Genomic DNA, 20,445 nt, shown 5'->3' with positions numbered 1-20,445 from the left:
TCCAGAGTGAGCAGGGACTCTCTCGAAGCAGACACTTCATGAACCCTCTACCAAGGTTTTTATACACTTTCATTTAGTTTCTGATCAGTCTATCTACTAGTGATGGGTAGGTTGGCAAACGAGCCGGCACAAAGAGCCGAATCTTTCATGTGAACAACGGGAGTCTGCTCCCCTCAGTGAGCTGATCTCACCTACCCAGCCCCTAATTGGCCCCCTTTAACCCTACAATGTCAGGTTATCCCCACCAGCTGACTCTGTGACAGAGGCAAGCATGTTGTATGCCTTCAACACAGTGTCCGTCTTCTGAGACATTGCACACAAAAAATATTCAAATGTGCACCAGAAAAAAACTAGAAAACGTACACATACAAGCTGCACAGATAGCACACCAAAAAAAAAATAAATTGATAATACGCACCAAACTACAAGGACAAGCCGCACAGATGGCACACACAAAGAATAAATAAAGTGCACCCAACTACGGGTACACCTACGGCGCTCTGGAAAAAAATAATAGTACCAGGCACCAAAAAAAACCTGTGCACTGAGCAAAAAGGCACTACAGATGCACCTAGCTTGCCCTAAGACAACCTAACTACCACTAAAGATACTGTGCAGCGCTGTTCACACGGCACACTGAAAAGTGTGTCCAGTGCAGAACAACACTAAAACTGCGCACTGAAAAGTGTGTTTGGGTTCACAAGGGTCAGACAGAAGATGGGAAAAACAGAGGACCTGTGTGATCACACAGGACGCAGGAGGGAACAGATCGGGAACAATAGGAAAATCGTGTTTTGGTGCAAACAGTAATGCTCTGCTCCTCTCTCCAGTGATACCAAACCAAAATGGTGCTGCTGGAGGAAGAAGAGAGAGCTAAAACATGATTTCAGCCTCAGGATTGACTGATCAATCGCACCGATCAGCGGGCGGAACTGATCCGATTGGTCTGGTGACGTCAAAAGGAGGTTCTCCTGCCTCCGTCACGCTCATCCCATCGCAATGTCACCATGTCACTTGATGCGCTCGCGCCGGGTGCGCTCGCGCCATACTAGTACTGCACTGAGTGCTAATGGTGGAGTGCTAAGAGGTCAAAGAATGTTTGTTGCACAATATGTATAACTCACACTTAACACTTATTGGTGCACTCTTAAATGATAATATATGGATTGATGCAATTCACTTTGGAATATTCATGTGTTTTTGTACATTGTAATTATGTTCACATCCGAATCATTAACCAATGAAATTCGGATGTTTGATTGTTGATCATGTAACACTATGCTGTGCCACCAAAACGTCGCAACATGGAATAAAGACACCCTGCTTTTTCACTTGAATTTTGGAGTGCTGCCTTGTTCCTGAAGTAGAAAGCTAGATAGATATTAGATAGATATATGAGAGATACATAGATACAGTAAAAGAGAGATAGAAGATCGATTGATTGATAGATGGATGGATAGATAGATAGACTCCAAAAAAAAACATACTGGTAGGTTGTGTAGATTGTGAGCCCCATGGGGACAGGGACCAATTTGTCATGCTATGTAAGCGCTGCGTAATCTGTGTGCGCTTTATAAATAAAGAATTATTATTATGATAGATAGATAGATAGATAGATAGATAGATAGATAGATAGATAGAAGAAAGAGATATACAGATTAATAGACAAAAAGCTAATCCAAAAAAGAAGGCAGCACATGATACTTATAAGGTCAGTTTCTTTGCAGATGACTTACTTCTATCCATTACTAACTCCCACACATTTCTCCCAAATTTACTACAACTCCTCAATAGATTTTACCCAGTTTCAGGAGTTAAGGTCAACATGAACAAGTCTGAAGCTTTGGGTATGAACCTTACTCAAAGGACACAAGTAGCTCTAACTGATTCCTTTGGATTCAAAATACAATCTCACTATATCACATACTTAGGAGTACGCTTAACTATCCACAAGTCCACATTATTCCGCTGGAATCATGCACCACTAATACAACAATTTCAAGTAGATTTGAATAATTGTTCCAAACCTTCACTCTCCTGGCTAGGCCTGATCCACACAATAAAAATGGTGACCCTACCTAGGTTTTTATACCTTTTCAGATTATTATGCATCCCCATGAAAACCTTTATACTCATTCACTCGCACATTTCCAAATTTGTATGCAACAACAAACGCCCACGCATAGCTCTCTCCACCATGTTTCGACACAAATGGCTAGGTGGCCTGTCACTTCCTAATTTTGCCCTCTATTACAAAGCAGCACAAATTGCTCAATTTGCCACCATTGCCACTTTAAAAAATGTCCCCACTTGAATCCCAACTCATATACCCAGCATCCTTGCCAAGCCTGTTCTGGATAACAGGTCCCCTGTCCACCTCACTACAACCATCTTCCACCTTTCTCACTATAAAACTTTGGCGTTCCATTAGATTCCAACGAAAGCTACAATCAAACCCCTCTCCATTACTACCATTGTTTAATAACCCCACCTTTCCCTCAGGGATGGAACGTGGGGTTTTCAGGTGGTGGGAGGCAAAAGGCATATCTCAGATTAGGCATATGATGTCTGAGGGCAAAATTCTAACTAGCAATTAAATTATTACTAAATTTGTAGTCCCCCCCCCCCCCCTTCTGAACACTTTCGGGTTAATCAATTACTACATATTGTACGATCCATACACCGAGGCACTGCTGGGCGGCATTCAAAACCATTTGCCTAAATAACCCATTTGGTCGAGGGACAATTTCCCTCCTATACTCAATCTTTAACGCTCCTCCCCCAGACATCAAGTCAGGATTTATGGATCAGTGGGAATCAGATTTAGGCTGTGAACTGTGCTTGGCGAGACTGGGACATTGCTGCTCCACTCTGGCGAAGGGCAGCCTTCAGGTATCATTCACCTCCTTTAGGAGACCTCCCTTAGGTTACTACTTAGAGCTTATTACATTCTCGCCCCCACCTACCCAATGCCTGCTTCAGAGGCTGTAATGCTCTGGGTTATATGGCCCACATCTCGATAGAGGCGACCAGGACAGACACACTTCCTGTATTTGAAGGTATTTGGAACCTATGGATCACTGCACAGGGTTCACCTACCCTTGAGAGGGCTCTGTCCCCTTAAGGACATTGGTAGATTACACATGGTTCACCAATGTGTATGCTTGTTACCACTCTCACCTTTAGCGATCACCTATACTGATCTTGTACTAACTCCATTATCAAGTAATTCCAACCCTCCCCAACCCTTTGCCCTCCCGCACCCGCCTCCCCCATTCATTTGTTCAGTTTGTTTAATACAGTAGCTGGCTATGTATTATTTTGAAATCACTTCTATTAGATCCCCTGCGAGGGGCATATGTTATGCCATGACCTATTGTAAGGAACTGGTATTTCAATAAAATCTTGATGAAATTAAAAAAGAAGGCAGCACTCCCAATAAAGTGAAAAGATGAGGAATTTATTTTACCTCATGTGCAGCGTTTCAGCTTCAGTCTGCCTTTTTGAAGCACACTGAACTGACTGAAGCTTAAACATTGCACATGAGGTGAAATAAATTCCTCACTTTTTTCATTTTATTGGGAGTGCTGCCTTCTTTTATGGATTAAATTTGGTACTTTGTTAGGGTGCTAACAATCTTACCCAATCTCTTTGTTTTTATTATTTTTTTAGACAAAAATCTAAATAGATAGATTTTGGTTATAGATAGATAAATGGATAGACAGATATATAAATAGGAAATAGAGAAATTATAGGAGTTAGATAACAAGACATATACCCCTGTCCTGACACAGGCAGTGTCTTATATTAATTTTCACTCCTGAAGGTGTTATTTTTAGGGGATGTCTTATTTTTTAATGTACAAGGATTACAATTTTTGTTGTTTAAAGGAAATCAACCATTAGACATAAACAAAAAAAACACTAGAAATGCTATCATCCGCTCCTCTTCATCTTGATCCCGTTGCTATCCACCACTAGTCTTGACACACTGAGATAATCTAGAAAAGAAACTCATAATAGGCATCCCCACTCGTGGGGACAAGATGTTTGTCGCTCTGGGCTGCTAATTGTGCACGCCTCTCGCGTGACATCACCTCCCTTTCCCAGCATGGGAGAGGGAGGTGCGGGGGCTACATAGTTAGCAGCCCAGAGCGCCGGACATCTTGTCCCCATGCTCCATGCTGCTAATTCTAAGTTTATTTTCTAGGTGATCCTAGTGTGTCAAGACTAGAAGAGGACAGTGCTGAGATCAAAATGTAGAGGAGAGGAGTTTTTCTGATGGTTGATTTACTTTAACCAGTTCCTTACTGTAGTACAACTTTATACGTTGTATTTCAATTGTATTGCAGTATATTGTATGAGTCATCAGACACTCTAGGGTTAAATTACCCTAGGAGGTCTGAAATCATGATTTAAAATATAAAATAATATAAATATCATTTATAATAATATCAACCCCCTTTCCCGAGAACACATATAAAAATAAATAAGTGATGAAGGAAATTGCTGCTGGTATTCCAAGCTTGTTGGTTATAGCACCCAAAAAAGGATATCTCAGAGTTCCGATCTTAAAATTAATCTTGTACTTTATTTCATAAAAAATGAATAAAAATCATGACGTGTTTCGGTTCTTTACTAGAACCTTCCTCAGACAAAAAACATAAATCTTACATTGTGTTGTTCAGCATAAATACATGTACACCAGAAATATAATCTCCGGTACTCAGGAATCACATCCGGTTCAAACGGTTACCAGATTAGGGAGACGTATATTCAGTACAATGTTAGGATACATATAAAAACAAGTACAAAGGATTAATAGCAAATGAAAAGGACAAAGAAGGACCAATTAATCAGACTACTATAAGAAAATACTATGTCTTTAAATTTCTCCGTGATTCAAGGGTTCACCGGAGTTCAGTAGGATCTTTCGTTCGGAACACATCTTTAAAAGCTAAGCATATTAGTTCCAAGACAATGTGCCTAAAACAGGATCCATACTAGATGTTGAATATGATGGCTCGTGGTGGATTTTAAGTATGCGCATAACACACCGCTTGTATACCTGAATCTCTCTTTTGCCGGTACTGCTGTCCAGGAAAAGAGAGATTCAGGTATACAAGCGGTGTGTTATGCGCATACTTAAAAAAATTGTATTGAATATACGTCTCCCTAATCTGGTAACTGTTTGAACCGCATGTGATTCCTGAGTACCAGAGACTATATTTCCAGTGTACATGTATTTATACTGAACAACACAATGTAAGATTTATGTTTTTTGCCTGAAGAAGGTTCTAGTACAGAACCGAAATGCGTCACGATTTTTATTCATGTTTTATTCATTTTTATGAAATTAAGCACAAGACTAATTTTAAGATCGGAACTCCGAGATATCCTTTTTTGGGCGCTATGACCAACATGCTTGGAAAACCAGCAGTAATTTCCTTCATCTTGGATACCGTCCACCGGTGACCCTGGAACACGGAAGACGGGACCTGCTTGTGGAAGAGCTGCCAGGATTCTCGAAAGATTAATTATACATGCTTCTTTACCAATTATATCAGGTGAGAGTCCAACTATACATCGTTTTACAAGTTTTACATCGTTTAATGCACTAGGAGAGCGTTCGTATTCCTTTTTTGTCTTTTGTCAATCTATCCCACTACGCGGAAGAGGGCGCATACCAGTGCCGTAACTAGGAGAGGAAGGGCCCCATAGCAGACTTTTGAAGGGGGCCCCCTCCCGGCTTAAAAATATACATATATTACATTCCTATATACATGAACATACAATTCATCACTCATACATACACATTTATACACTGTTACATATATATACACACATATAATGCCAAATAAAGACATACAGCTTTCATTCACACATAACGTACTGTATTTATATACACCATATACACATACAGCATATACACATCACAGATACACACACATAAACAATATATATACCACAATATGCAGCATAATATGTATATAATGGTGCACATTCTTAATTCTTTAGTGTCAGGTCGGATGACGGGGCCCCCTGACACTATGGGCCCCATAGCGGCTGCTATGGCTGCTAGCGCTGTAGTTACGCCCATGGCGCATACATAGCTCTGTGCAAACCCACTCCCTTTCCCAGGTATACTCCAGCAAAAATAAATAAGTAAAATCATAAACATGTTAGGTAGTCCCATCCCAAAATGTCCAATCTATCAAAAGATATAACGATTGTTTCCGACAGTAAAACCTTTATCGGAAAAAGGTGCACGAATGCCCAAATTGCCACTTTTTTGCCATTTTGCAACACATAAAAATTTTAATAAAGCTCAAAAGCTCAAAAACTAAGAATAATTTTTTTCACAAAAGGTTTTAATTTTTTTAAGTGGTTAATAAGAAAATCAACATTTATTAATATACTGTAGTCTTGTCATCACATGCATCAGCATAACCAAACTCTGAATTTCATCAAGAATATTTTGTGACTCTTATTTCCATGTAGAACAATCTATGATACATCTGTAGATCCTATTATTTGAAGACATGTGTATCATCATCTTCTAGAACCTCATCATAACATTCCAAAACCTGAGTTTCATCCTGCCCCCTGACCAAGCAGAGATATGTAATGTGCCCGTCACCTATTCAGCAAAGCCTTCAGATCTTTAAATATAGAGGGTAGATGGTCCTATAGAGAGAGAGGAGAGGGAAACCGCCAACTGCACCCCAAGAATTACAAAAAAAACCCTGATAAAATCGACCCCCTTATCATAGAACTGATATAAAAATAAATACTAAAAATAAAAAAGTAAAATCATAAACATGTTAGGTATCGCCATGCCCCAAAATGCCCAATCTATCAAAATATATAAACGGCTATTCCCATTGTTGAAACATATATAGCGTACAAATGTCAGAATAGCCACTTTTTGCCATATTGCTTCATATAAAATTTTGAATAAAAAGTGATCAAAAGGTCGTACAGGCCCAAAATGGTAGCAATGAAAATGTCACCTTGTCCCGCAAAAGATTACACCTTACATAGCTACGTACACCCGAGTATGAAAAAGTTATTAACATCAGAATTGGGCAAAATCAAGATTTTATTTTTTTTGTACAAAAGATTTAATTTTTGAAAAAACAAAAAGTTAATTGCAGAAAATAGTACAATAACAAAACACAACTTGTGTTGCAAAAGAAACAAATCTTGCTACAGCTACAAAAAGAAAACAATAATCTACCATCTGTTTTTAGGCATTGTGACCTAAACATACCTTGAGAACATTGTAGTTACACTACTATCTGTAGTTTTCACGTAATTAAAGAACACAGGTGGCCGGCATCAACCTTCTAGTGTCACGATTCCTCCACGATCTTGCCGACTCGTAAACTCACTCCCTTCAGGGTGAACACAGAATGTCAAGGCACAGTATTCACATAAAGAGTAGAAAAGTAGAGTGGGACTCACCGGGATAAAAGTGAAAACTGTATTATGGAGACAAATCCAGGACAGGGGCAATGCACGCCACGGCTAGGCGACGGGCCGTTTCGCGCACTAAGCGCTTTCTCAAGCCTCAGACCTCAGTCATGTTTCTCACGCCCCTCATTCCAAATGCAGCTGTGCACCAACATGCTCCTCTGCTGGTATGATGTGTACGGACCTCCTTTTCCTCTGCGCATGCGCCCAATCCATTATGAGGTTTCAAATAATAATAATTAAGAATAATTCTTTATATAGCGTCTACAGATTAAGCAGCGCTGCACAGAGCTTGCCAAAATTAGAGAAAGATGGAAGGAAGTGGAAACAAAGAGGCAGAAGATCAGGTTTAACAGAGAACTGTTAACCCATTGTGATGTTAGAGGGAAAATTGGCAAAACATTCAGAGTTAAATTGTGAGGTAATGGGAAAATATAAGGAAAAAAAACATTAAACTTTGTTACATAATAACATATGTAATATTTCTCTCATATATAATAACAATATATGTGAGAGAAATGAATTCAGTGGTTGAAATTGGCTGATAGGTCCTCTTATACAATTTTCCAATATACTTTCTGTATCAATTACTCTCTGTTCTCTGCTTTCTGGAATTCAACAGAAGTCTATATTGTTTACTTATATACTGTATATTGTAAAAAAAATTGTCTGTGGATCAGACCTATTTACATCCTTCAGGACCACAGGAAATTTAAAAGTTTTGAATTAAAGGAAATCTGCCACTTGTTTTTATGCATTGTGAACCAAACATACCTTGAGAATGGTGGATCTACACTGATGCAGAAACATATCTTGTTTAATTCCTGAGCTGAGTGGTTTTGCTGAAAAAACTATTATAAAATTATGATAATGAGGCTCTGTTGCTTCTATGGCTGGCTCGGTGCTTTTCCTCTCACATTAAGTATGCACTGCTTGAGAGAAGCAGTCTGAGGCTTGAGAAAGCGCTTAGTGCGCTTAATGCGCAAAACGGCCCGTCGCCTAGCCGTGGCGTGCATCCCCCCCGCCCTGGATTTGTCTCCATAATAAAGTTTTCGCTTTTATCCCGGTGACTGTCACTCTACTTTTCTACTCTTTATGTGAATATCTGTAGTTTTGCTCAAAAAACAATTATAAAATTCAGGACCTTGGGAAAGCTGGATGCAGACTGGTAAATACATTAGTGGGAGCTTTCTGAACTGTCCAGACAGGACTAATCCTCCTGAGCTGTATCACTCATACACAGCAGCTGAGAGATGGTGCAGTTACATCATTGATTACTTCTGCCTTTCAGGCACAACACAGTGATTACATCATTCTCTCGAGCAGTGCATACTTAATGTGAGAGGAAAAGCACCGAGCCAGCCATAGAAGCGACAGAGCCTCATTATCATAATTTTATAATAGTTTTTTCATCAAAACCACTCAGCTCAGGGATTAAACAAGATATGTTTCTGCATTAGTGTAGATCCACCATTCTCAAGGTATGTTTGGTTCACAATGCATAAAAACAAGTGGAAGATTTCCTTTAATTAAAAACTTTTAAATTTCCTGTGGTCCTGAAGGATGTAAATCTGGTCTGGTCCTGCTACAGACACCTCTGTGACATCACATGACCACAGACAATTTTTTAACAATATACAGTATATAAGTATACAATATAGACTTCTGTTGAATTCCAGAAAGAGAACAGAGAGTAATTGATACAGAAATTATATTGGAAAATTGTATAAGAGGACCTATCAGCCAATTTCAACCACTGAATTCATTTCTCTCATATATATTGTTATTTTTTTTTTGATCAAATAAATTTTTATTGAAAACTAAACAGTAGTTTTCCAATTTTTTGCATTTAAACAACATAAACATTACAGCAAAAACACCCCTAACCCCACTCCCACTCCCTCCCTATCCCTGCTTGGTGGATGAATTGTCCATGCTTCAATGCAAACCATGTAATCGTATATAGTCCATGACAGATGATGTTCGTCCTCTGACAATATGAGATCCGTGAAAGGGTCCATCCAGGATATCCTTAGTCCTTATAGACTACACATACAGTCCCTTAAAGCTTAGAGCAAACAGCGGTATACACAGACATAAACCAAAGAGAAGAAGGGAAAAAAAATTAAAAAAATGTTATAATAATTTGGGATACGAGAATCTTTACATATATGATCCGCCATATTAGCTTTTAGCAAGACAATGATGGCTATCACCTTACAATGCTACTAATTATTCTGTCTCTAGTAAGGGTTAAGGGGGCTAATCCTGGAGCATCAAGCCATGGGCTTGTCTAGTCGTAATAAGAGATTGGCCCTAGAAATAAATTCACATATATTGTTATTATATGTGAGAGAAATATTACATATGTTATTATGTAATATTTGTTTTTTTTTCTTATATTTTCCCATTACCTCACAATTTAACTCCGAATGTTTTGCCAATTTTTCCTCTAACATCAAAATGGGTTAACAGTTCTCTGTTAAACCTGATATTCTGCCTCTTTGTTTCCACTTCCTTCCATCATTCTCTAATTTTGGCAAGCTCTGTGCAGCGCTGCTTAATCTGTAGACGCTATATAAAGAATTATTCTTAATTATTATTATTTGAAACCTCATAATGGATTGGGCGCATGCGCAGAGGAAAAGGAGGTCCGTACATATCATACCAGCAGAGGAGCAAGTTGGTGCACAGCTGCATTTGGAATGAGGGACGTGAGAAACATGACTTATGAAATATGCCATACCACTCTCCAGTGGACATAACAGACTGAAATCATGCCAGCACATTAATGTATGTCTTCAGAAGAAAAGAACATTGAGAATTGTCATGGAGAATTCCACATGAAAACCTGCATAAAATATGTGCAGTTTTATTGTATGTTTTTTGAATGCATAACCCCTTCGAGACTCAGCCTGTTTTGGTCTTTAGGGCGTGGTCCCATTTTTCAAATCTGCTGTGTCTCTATAAGTCAGTGGTGGCGAACCTAAGGCACAGGTGCCAGAGATGGCACTCAGAGCCCTCTCAATGGGCACCCATGCCATCACCCCACTGCAGACTCTGCCAGACAGGACTCAAGGACTCTTGCAGTCCCAGGCAGGCCAGGACAATAGAAGGAAGCTACAATGATAAGCAAAGCTTTTTCTCCTTCTTTCTACTGTATTGGTGTCCTCAGGTGCCTATACAATTTAAACATGTGGCAGAGCAGGGAGTAATAAGTTACTTAAATTGTCGCGTCGACACTTTGCGAAAAATATGTGGGTTTTGGATGTAGTTAGGGCACTCGGCGTCTAAAGGGTTTGCCATCACTGCTATAAGTGGTTATAGCTTTGGAAGTATCCTTCCAAAGATATCCAGGGGATTTTTAGATTGTTTTCTCGTGACACATTGTACTTCAAATTAGTTTAAAAATTTGGATGATATCTATAGTGTTTCGTTATGAAAAAAACTAAATTTGAAAATAAAGAACTTTTCCAAATATTTACCAAAGTTGTAAATTCTCTACTTTTGATGCAGATAAATAGACAAGGAAAATCCCGGCACTTCGAGGTAGATGAAAATCAAATATTCTTCTTTTATTTAACAAGACATCATAAATCAAGTATAACACGCAAGGAAAACACGTTTTTTCGGCTCCACCTGAGCCTTCATCAGCTGGCGTCTTCCTGAACAGTGGTGTTTCTTAAGCACATGAGCGTCCAATGAATGCACTGCTACTGGAACGCATCATCATTCTGCTGCGTCATCAATCATGTGATCACATAACGTGATCTAACATTAACCGTGTGACCGACCATGTGATCATGTCACGTGATCAGTTTAAATGAAAAACAAACACTAGCGGATGCTATCGTCTTGCAGGGAGATGCAATCGGACAAAACATAAGGTATATACATAATAATGGAACATTCATGTAAACATAATCACCATTTTGGACATTATTGTTTTTCAGCATAGTTTAAATCATGTTTTATATTCAAAAAACAATTTAAATACCAAATTCTCAAAATCGCTACATTGTAACATCTATTGTTAGGAGAATTAGTGACGTTGATCTCCTATCTGGAGACAAAATACATTTTTCACAGATGTTAGTATAAGGAAAAAAAAGGGGTTAGTATTAAGAATAGAAAAATAATGGGTTTTGTTCTATACCAAGTCTTCTCTCCCATTGTCAGGTGTACTCATGGGTTCTGTGTCTGTAAAAAGATAATGGAAGGGTCAGACTAGAGTTGGCCAACTTCATAGTCCCTATTTAAACCATGCGGTTCCAATGTTTTCAGTTCATGTATCCAAAAGGCTTCTTTTCGTAGTAACAATTTGTTGACATCTCCCCCCGTCTAGGTGGATCTACTTTGTCAATGACTTGAAATTTCAATTGTGGTAATGAATGGTTGTATTTTTTAAAATGTGCAGGTATTGGTAATAGGAGATTTTCTCTCCTAATGGTCGATTTATGTTGACCGATGCGGTCTCCTATACGCTGGCGGGTTTCCCCAACGTATAGGAGGCCACAGGGGCATTTGATGATGTATATTACATCTCTAGAATTACAAGTGAAAAAATCTTTAATTTTGTATGTACGTCCTGAATGGGGGTGAAAGAAGAGGTCACCTTTGTTAACATTATTACATTGTTGACAGCTTAAACAAGGGAAAGTGCCATGTTTCTTTGTTGCTAATAAAGTTTGTCGTGCTGTTTTTTAATCACTACCCAAGTCAGCTCTGACAAGTTTATTCCGCAATGTGGGTAATTTCTTGTTACAGATTAGGGGAGGTTCTTGGAACTCTGGTATATGTGGGTATATTTCTTTTATCAGATGCCAGTGTTTCCTGATGATTCTATCTATTTTGTACATTAGGGGGTGAAAATGTCTCACAAAAGGTAGTCGGGGTTTAGATATCTCTCTAGTTCTAATATCACTTATTTGTTTTGATTCCTCCAATATTTTTGTAGGGTATCCCCTCTGTATAAATCTATTTTTCATCTCTTCTGTTCTAATTTGTTTTAACATGGGGTCTGAGACTATTTGGTCAACTCGCTGAAATTGAGACTTTGGGATTGACCTCTTAACTGAAAGGGGATGAGCACTGTCGAAGTGTAAGAGGCTGTTCCGGTCTGTTTCTTTTCTATAAATGTCGGAAAGTAACATGCCGTCTTCCTGTTTAATGATTTTGGTGTCTAGAAAGCTTACTTCTTGTTGACTGTATGTCATGGTGAATTTTAATTCCTCCCATATTGAATTTAAGTCATTCAGGAAGCTCAAGAGGATGTCGAGTGGCCCCTCCCATATGCAGAAAATATCGTCTATGAAACGCCTCCAAACCTTTATATGTCTCTCAAATAAAGGGTTGCAATAGACAAATTGATTCTCAAAGAAGGCCATAAACGAATTTGCATATGGGGGGGCCACATTCGACCCCATGGCCGTACCACGTTTTTGTAAATAAAAGTCATCCTGGAACATAAAAAAATTATTGTACAAAGTAAGTTTTAGGCTTTCCAATATAAATGTTTTTTGTTCAGTACTATATTCACTATTTCAGAGAATCCATTCAACAGCCTGTATCCCTTTATCATGCTCTATAGATGTATATAAACTTGTAACATCGATCGTGACCAACCAAGTCTCAGATGAGATATTATTAATGTCTCGTACAATTCTCAGGAAATTTCCTGTATCTAACAAAAAAGAAGGCATTTTCTTAGTTAAAGGAGTCAGCAATTTCTCCAGTGTGATTGCTAATGGAGAGAGTAGTGATTCCATGGAGGACACAATAGGTCTCCCAGGTGGGTTATGTAGAGTTTTATGTATCTTAGGCAATACATAAAAAAATGGAATTATTGGTGACTCCTTATGTAAAAACTTTGCAAGTTTATCATCAATCACCTTGTCACATTTATTTCTTACTATCAGATCTTCAATTTTTCTTTTATTCTCTACTGTAGGATTTCTTGATAACTTCTCATTGGTTACACCATCAGAGAGTTGGCGTCGGATTTCATTCCATTATTACAATGGATCCGCCCTTATCGGCCTGTTTTATTATTATATTATTTTTATGTAATAAATCATCCAATGCCTTTCTCTCTGATGGGGAGAGATTTTGATTAAAACGATAAGTACCTTTTTTAATCTCGATAATTTCTTTTTCTATATCTCTATTAACAAGTTGTACAAAAGTCTCAATCGGGTGGTGTAATTTAGGTGGATTATAGCGACTTTTAATAGAGAGGCCCAGTTCAGACAACTTAAACATCTTATGTGTCTCAGTAGTGTCCTCTATTTGCCTAGGAGTCAGCTCTGATGAAAAATGTGTTTTTAATCGAATATTACGAAAAAATCTCTGAAGATCAATGTCCAGATTGAAAGTGTCCCCCCCTCTCCATGGACACATAGAATACCCCCTCTTTTATTTGATCCTCCCTTTACATTTAGTGCACCACTTTTATTTATTTTTCTCTATTCATAATACCCTAACTTTATGTACTCCAACCCCCCCTCCCAAAGTGGCTCCTGCCCTCTATCCACCTCATATTGTGTTCCCTCTCCTCTCGTTGCAGGGTATTAAACAAAAAAAAACTGACCTTACTTTTCCTTCATTCCCCCACAGCAGCCCTGCTTCCTCTTTTGCTCGGGCTCTGAAAATGACTTGGAGGAGGGGGCAGGGCCAACCTAGGGAGGGCGCTATATCCTCACATGTCTGTTGAAGAGATAAGCTGACATGTGAGGAGGTAGCAAGCAGCTGATTCCGCCTCCTCCTCCGCTACTCTGCAGCTATAGTGAACAGGATCAGGCAGAGGCAGGACAAAATGGGGCTGTCTGGGACAATCTACCAATCGCCTGTAGCTTTACTCTACTGTGTGTGTTCGTCTTTGAATGCGGGTAGGAGTGGCCAAAGCCGGGACACCCTGCAGTGTGAGACAGGAAAAGAATATAAAGTCAGAAGATTTACCGTTGGATCCCAGGGCAACCAAAATTGTATACATCAGGACTGATAGAGACAGCTTGGAATTATATCTGTGATATTCTGTATTTTTGTTAATAGCAGTGAATTAGAGAATGTGTTATTTTTCTATTATCCTGAGCATATTTGAGAATCTTGTCTTCATGAGAATACCCCTTTAATATCTAATTTGTAAGGAGAATAGTCACCTACTTTCTCCTTTACTTTAGCATATTTACCTTATATACTTGAGTATAAGCCTAGTTTTTCAGCACAAAAAATGTGCTGAAAAACCCAAACTCGCCTTATACTCGAGTCAAAAAAATAAATCAAAACTCACCTTTCCGGCGGCCCCCGTAGATCTTCTGTGCGATCCATCCGCTGCAATGGTATTGTTGTGCTGCACAACGGGGGGGGGGGGGGGGGGGGTTATATACACTGGGGCAGGGGCTGGCAGGCTATATACTGGGGAGGCTGTGACCAATGCATTTCCCACCCCCGGCTTATACTCGAGTCAATAGATTTTCCCCTTTTTTTGTGGCAAAATTAGGGGCCTCGGGTTAACTTATACTCGAGTATATACGGTATATTTATTTTACAATAGTATACCAAATGTCTTTGTTTATAGCTTAGGAAAAAAGAAATGATACTTTGGACACTGTTAGACAGTAACATCTCCACATAAACAGTCCATTCTTAACAACGATCAGTTCCTGCAAAGCTTTGCTTCTAGTTGATTGATTTCATAGTAATAGACCAAAATCAGATGTCTGTTTTGGTTAGAAAGTGAGAGCTTTCTGTACAAAGATTTTGCCAAACAAGGCCACCTTAACAGCATGTGGAGACTTACAGCCATTGACACTCCAATGGGGGATTCTGGGAATTATGCAAATACATTTTCCAGAGTGGGATAACCCCCTCAACATTAAACAAGACTTTAAAGAAGCCAAACCAATATATCTATTCCAAAAGAAAAAGATTCCCATCTGTAGACCTCCCTGTTTCCATATCTTTGCATCTGGCATTGAAACACATGTGATCAGTAACCATTTTAGACCTTAAGGACCAGGCCTGATGTTTAAAATTTTCCCTGTGTCATTATAGGAGGTTATAACTTTGTGACGCTTTAACATATCAAGGGGATTTTGAGATTGCTTTACCGTCACACATTGTACTTCAAAGTAATAGAAACATTTTGATGATATCTTTTGTGTTTATATGTGTCATATCATGGTGGGGCCAGGATATGTCAGTCTGCATCCAAAAGCAAATGTAAATTTTCGAAGAAAGAAAGAGGGGATGCATATATACAAAGTTAAACAAAACTGCACTGTATTCTAAAGATATAGTATCTGGCACTTTATTATGAGTATTCTAGCTAGGGCTGTGCTATATATAAGATGTATGACTTTTGTACCATCATATGTCCATCCTCTGCATAACATATTTCTGACCTTATATTCAGAATCTACACTTCACTCAAGTGCCACTCTTATGGCAACTTATGTACGCTCAAGCTATGCAAATTACCCAAAGAATACCTTTAACAACCATTCTTTCTGTAATAATTGTTCCAGGGTAACTCACCATCATACGTTTTTCTGTGGATATGTCACCGTTGTTAATTTATAGTTTTCTCACGTAAATGGTATGATGGGATACTTACCTATGCTGTAAATACATGGCGCCACTTTTCCTGTGATTTTGCGATATTGTATTATTGATATATAGACTGCGCCTTACCTACCTGATAACCAAGGCTTTACGTAGCACCAACGACCAGGGTGCAATACACTACGCATGCGCCGATTTCGTCCCAGTCTGCTGAGACGCAGTTTGCGTTCCATACAGCAGGCAATTAATACCTGATGACGCACTTCCGGCCAATGAGAAACGCACTGCGCATGCGCTATAATCTGAACCGGAACTGCACGCCGAGCAGTTGCGGGTATATAGGGCAGTCCTCCTCCATTACCCATTTATTCCTGATGAAGCCTAGTTGATAGGCGACACGCGTCGGGTCATCCGTCTTCAGACGCAGGTTGGGACCAAAAAAAACTTGTTTTTTATCTATTGGTTATGTGCTTAGATTGTGCTTGATTCAATTGTTGATTAATTTAACCCTGACCATGTAGACCTTATGGAGACCGGAAACTTAGACTTACCACATACAGGTATCATCTGTTATACTGTCCGGTTATTCATTCACACCTATTTTCACTTTTTTCACACCTATTCGTACACACAAGTCCCATACCTTTGTCTGACCTTGTTTTTTCATGTATGTCCGATTCAGGACTTTTTTTTAATGGTTTTTAAAACTGTATGCTTTTGTATATGCTGTATAATAAAAATCCATTTTTTTAACTTTGTATATATGCATCCCCGCTTTCTTTCTTTGAAAATTTATATCTTTTGTGTTTAGTCATGAAAAAAATTGAAATTTGGCAAAAATTTCTAAAAATTATTCATTTTCAAAGTTCAAAATTTTCTGCTTTTCAGGCAGATAGTCATAGCACCCAAGTAACTTTATAACTAACATTTCCGGAATGTCTGCTTTATATCGGCATAGGGTTTTATGCATCCTCTCTCTTTTCTAGGTTGTTAGGAGGTTCAGAATTTTGGGTGCAACTCCTCAGCTTTAACTGACTTTGAGAGGCCTAAACAGCAGTAAAACCCCATAAATCATGCCATTTTAGAAACTACACCCCTCAATGTGTAAAAAAATCAACTTTAACCCCTACGGGACTCTTTTGGCCTAAAGGACGCGGACCCATTTTTCAAATCTGGCCTGTGTCACTATAAGTGGTTATAGCGTGGGAACGCTATGAGATATCCAGGGGATTTAGAGATTGTTTTCTCGTGACACATTGTACTTCAAATTAGTTTAAAAATTTGGATGAAATCTTTTGCGTTTAGATATGAAAAAAAACAAAATTTGGCAAAATTCTTTATTTTCAACGTTCTAAATTCTCTACTTTTGATGCAGATAGTCATAGCGCCCAAATAAATTCATAACTTACATTTCCCAAATATATGCTTTATGTTGGATGGTTTTTTAAGATTCCACATCTTTTACTAGAATGTTATGAGGCTCAGAATTTAGGTATCATTTTTCACATTTTTTGTAAAATCACCAAAACCTGTATTTAGATGGACCTGCTCAACTTCTAATTGACACTGAGAGGCCTAAATAATAGTGGGACTCGTAAAATACCCCATTGTGGAAACTACACCCCTCAACGTATGAAAAACCACGTTTAATAGGTTTGTTAACCCTTTACGTGTTTTAAAGGGGTTAAAACAAAATGGAGGTGCAGTCTGCAAATTGTAATATTTTTTCACAATACACTCATTTTGGGTGGAAAATTAAACATTTACAATGGATTAAATGAAAAAAGGCTCCTCAAAGTTTGCTACCCAATTTCTCCCGAGTACACTGATACCCCCTATGTGGTGGTGACCTGCTGCACGGCCGGGCATAGAAGGGAAGGAGGCGCCATCCAGTGCAGATTTGCTATGTCACATTATACAGGCTATAATTTTTTTCTTTTTTTTATTGTGGACCTATAGGGGCTTATTTCTTTTGCCACATGAGATGCACTTTTCTGGTACGTAATTTTGGGGCATCTATAGCTAATTGGTGAGATTTAATTAACTCTTTGTTGGTGGAGGAAATAAAAATCATCTATTTTTAGGAAAATTTTTATGTGTTTTTTTTGGGCCGTTAACCATACCATAAAAATAGTATATTATATTTATTCTATGGGTCGCCACGATTACGAAAATACTTCATTTATATATATTTTTTATTTTTTCCCATTTTTGATGAATAAAAAGTAATTTGGCAAAATTGTTGTTAATTTTAGCATCACTGTCTTTCATATGCATATTGTTCTTTTTAGTGGTCTTATTTTAGATTGCGTAACTTTTTATAATCACTTTTTAGAGCATTTTTAAAGGGCATTAAGAAAAAAGCATCTTTTTTTCAGAGAGTTTTTTTTTTTTACGGGGTTCACTTTGCGGATCTAATAACGATTCTGTTTTATTATGCAGATTGTTACGGACGCAGGGATACCAAATATGTGGGGGTTTTGTGTATTTTATTCAATTGTACTGAATAAAAACCAATTTGGAGAAACTCTTATTCATTTTAGCATCACCATCTTGTCATATGGATAACTTTTTTATTTTTTGGCTGACAAATCTGGTTAGGGGCTTATTTTTTGCGAGAACAGCTGTTCTTTTTAGTGGGCTTATTTTAGAGTGCATAAAATTTTTTAAATCACTTTTTAGAGCATTTTTTACAGGGTAGTAAAAATTATCTTTTTTCGGAACGTTTTTTTTCCTCCGGCGTTTACCGTGCAGGTCCAGTAACGATTCTTTAATGTTTTTTTATACTTTATTAAGTGTTTTTATTAGAAAGTCACATTTTAGGGGCTTATATTTTTATGTATTTATTTTTTATTTATTATAATGTGTAGTGTTAAATGTTTTTGCATATTTTTACTTATACATACTTGAACTTAAGTATGCTCTGATTGCTGGTTTAAGTTCAATACACTGCTCTACAATACTATTTTATTGTAGAGCAGTGTAAACTGTGTGAGCATGCTTGCGCATGCTCAGACAGTTTGCAGTCAGACCCGGAAGGGGTCTGACTGGCAGGGAGAGCGGGCAGCTCCGGGGCACATGCCAGTCCTCGGAGGATCCGGTAAGCGGCATGGGGGATCTGATCCATAGGGGGAAGACTCTTACCCCTGTAAGGGGTTAACACCAGCGATCGGAGTCGGCTCCTAGACAGCTGACAGCCGCTGCTTCTGGTACCGGCTCCGTTCGTGAGCCGGTGCCAGAAGCAGGACGTTATAGTGCGTCCTGGTGCGCTAAGTATCTAGCCACCGGGACCTACTATAACGTCCTGGTGGGCCTAGGGGTTAAGAAGTGTGTTAACCTTTTAGATGCTTCACAGGGGTTAAAATAAAATGGAGGTGTAATTTACAAGCTGTAATTTTTTTAGACAATTTTTTTAATTTTGGCCAAAAAACTCCACAAAGTCTGATGCCCAATTTAAGTATGAGGATGCCCCATTTGTGGTGGTGACTGCTGTATGGGCGCACAGTCGGGCATAGAAGGGAAGCTGCGCCATTCAGAGCAGATCTGCAATGTCTCATTTTACAGGCTATAAAATGTTTATTTTTTTGTAATTTGGACATGTGGGAAATTATTTCTTTTGTGGATGAGATCCACTTTTCAGGTACATCATTTACAGGGGGCTCAATAGCTAATAATCAGATTTTATTAACTCTTTCTTGGTAGTGGTTAAAAAAAATAATTAATTCTTGTTTATGGTTTTTAGCATTTTTTCCCCCGGACATTCACCACACCATAAAAATAACGTGTTATCTTTATTCTATGGGTCATCGCGATTACAGCAATACCCCATTTATATGGCTTTTTATGGTTAACTTGTTTTGCAGAATATAGAACAAATTTTGTGAGAAATTAGCTTGTTTAGGAATCGCCATGTAACAATGAGCAGAACATTTATATTTTTTTTTGTTTACAGGGCTGGTTTAGAGTTTATTTTTTGCGGAACAAGCTGTACTTTTTCTTGGTATCATGTTGGGGTAAATTTTACTTTTTGATCACTTTTTATGCGGTCAGATGTGAAAATGTAATCATTTTTGTGAGGTTTTTTTTTTTTTTACGGCGTTCACCACACGGGTTCAGTGACCATTTTATTTTGTTGTACAGGTTGTTCAAACGTTGTGATGCCCAATATGTTGTGTTCTTTGGTGATTTTTTTATGTTTTATTTGATTACTGCATGGGATGGGACTTAAGGGGACTTTTAGTCTTTTTTTTTAATAATTTTTTTAGTTGCACTTTTTTTTTTTACCATTTTTTTTACTGTTTTATTTTGTCCCAGAGTGGGACATGAACAAGTGATCATTTGATCACTTGTTAATTGTAATATACTGCGATACTAATGTATTGCAGCATTCTACATAGGCTAACGGCTG

The sequence above is a fragment of the Engystomops pustulosus genome, chromosome 10, assembly GCF_040894005.1.
Source record: "Engystomops pustulosus chromosome 10, aEngPut4.maternal, whole genome shotgun sequence".
Classification (NCBI taxonomy): domain Eukaryota; kingdom Metazoa; phylum Chordata; class Amphibia; order Anura; family Leptodactylidae; genus Engystomops; species Engystomops pustulosus.
The sequence above is the reverse complement of the archived record's forward strand: the minus strand, read 5'-3'. Positions refer to the sequence as shown.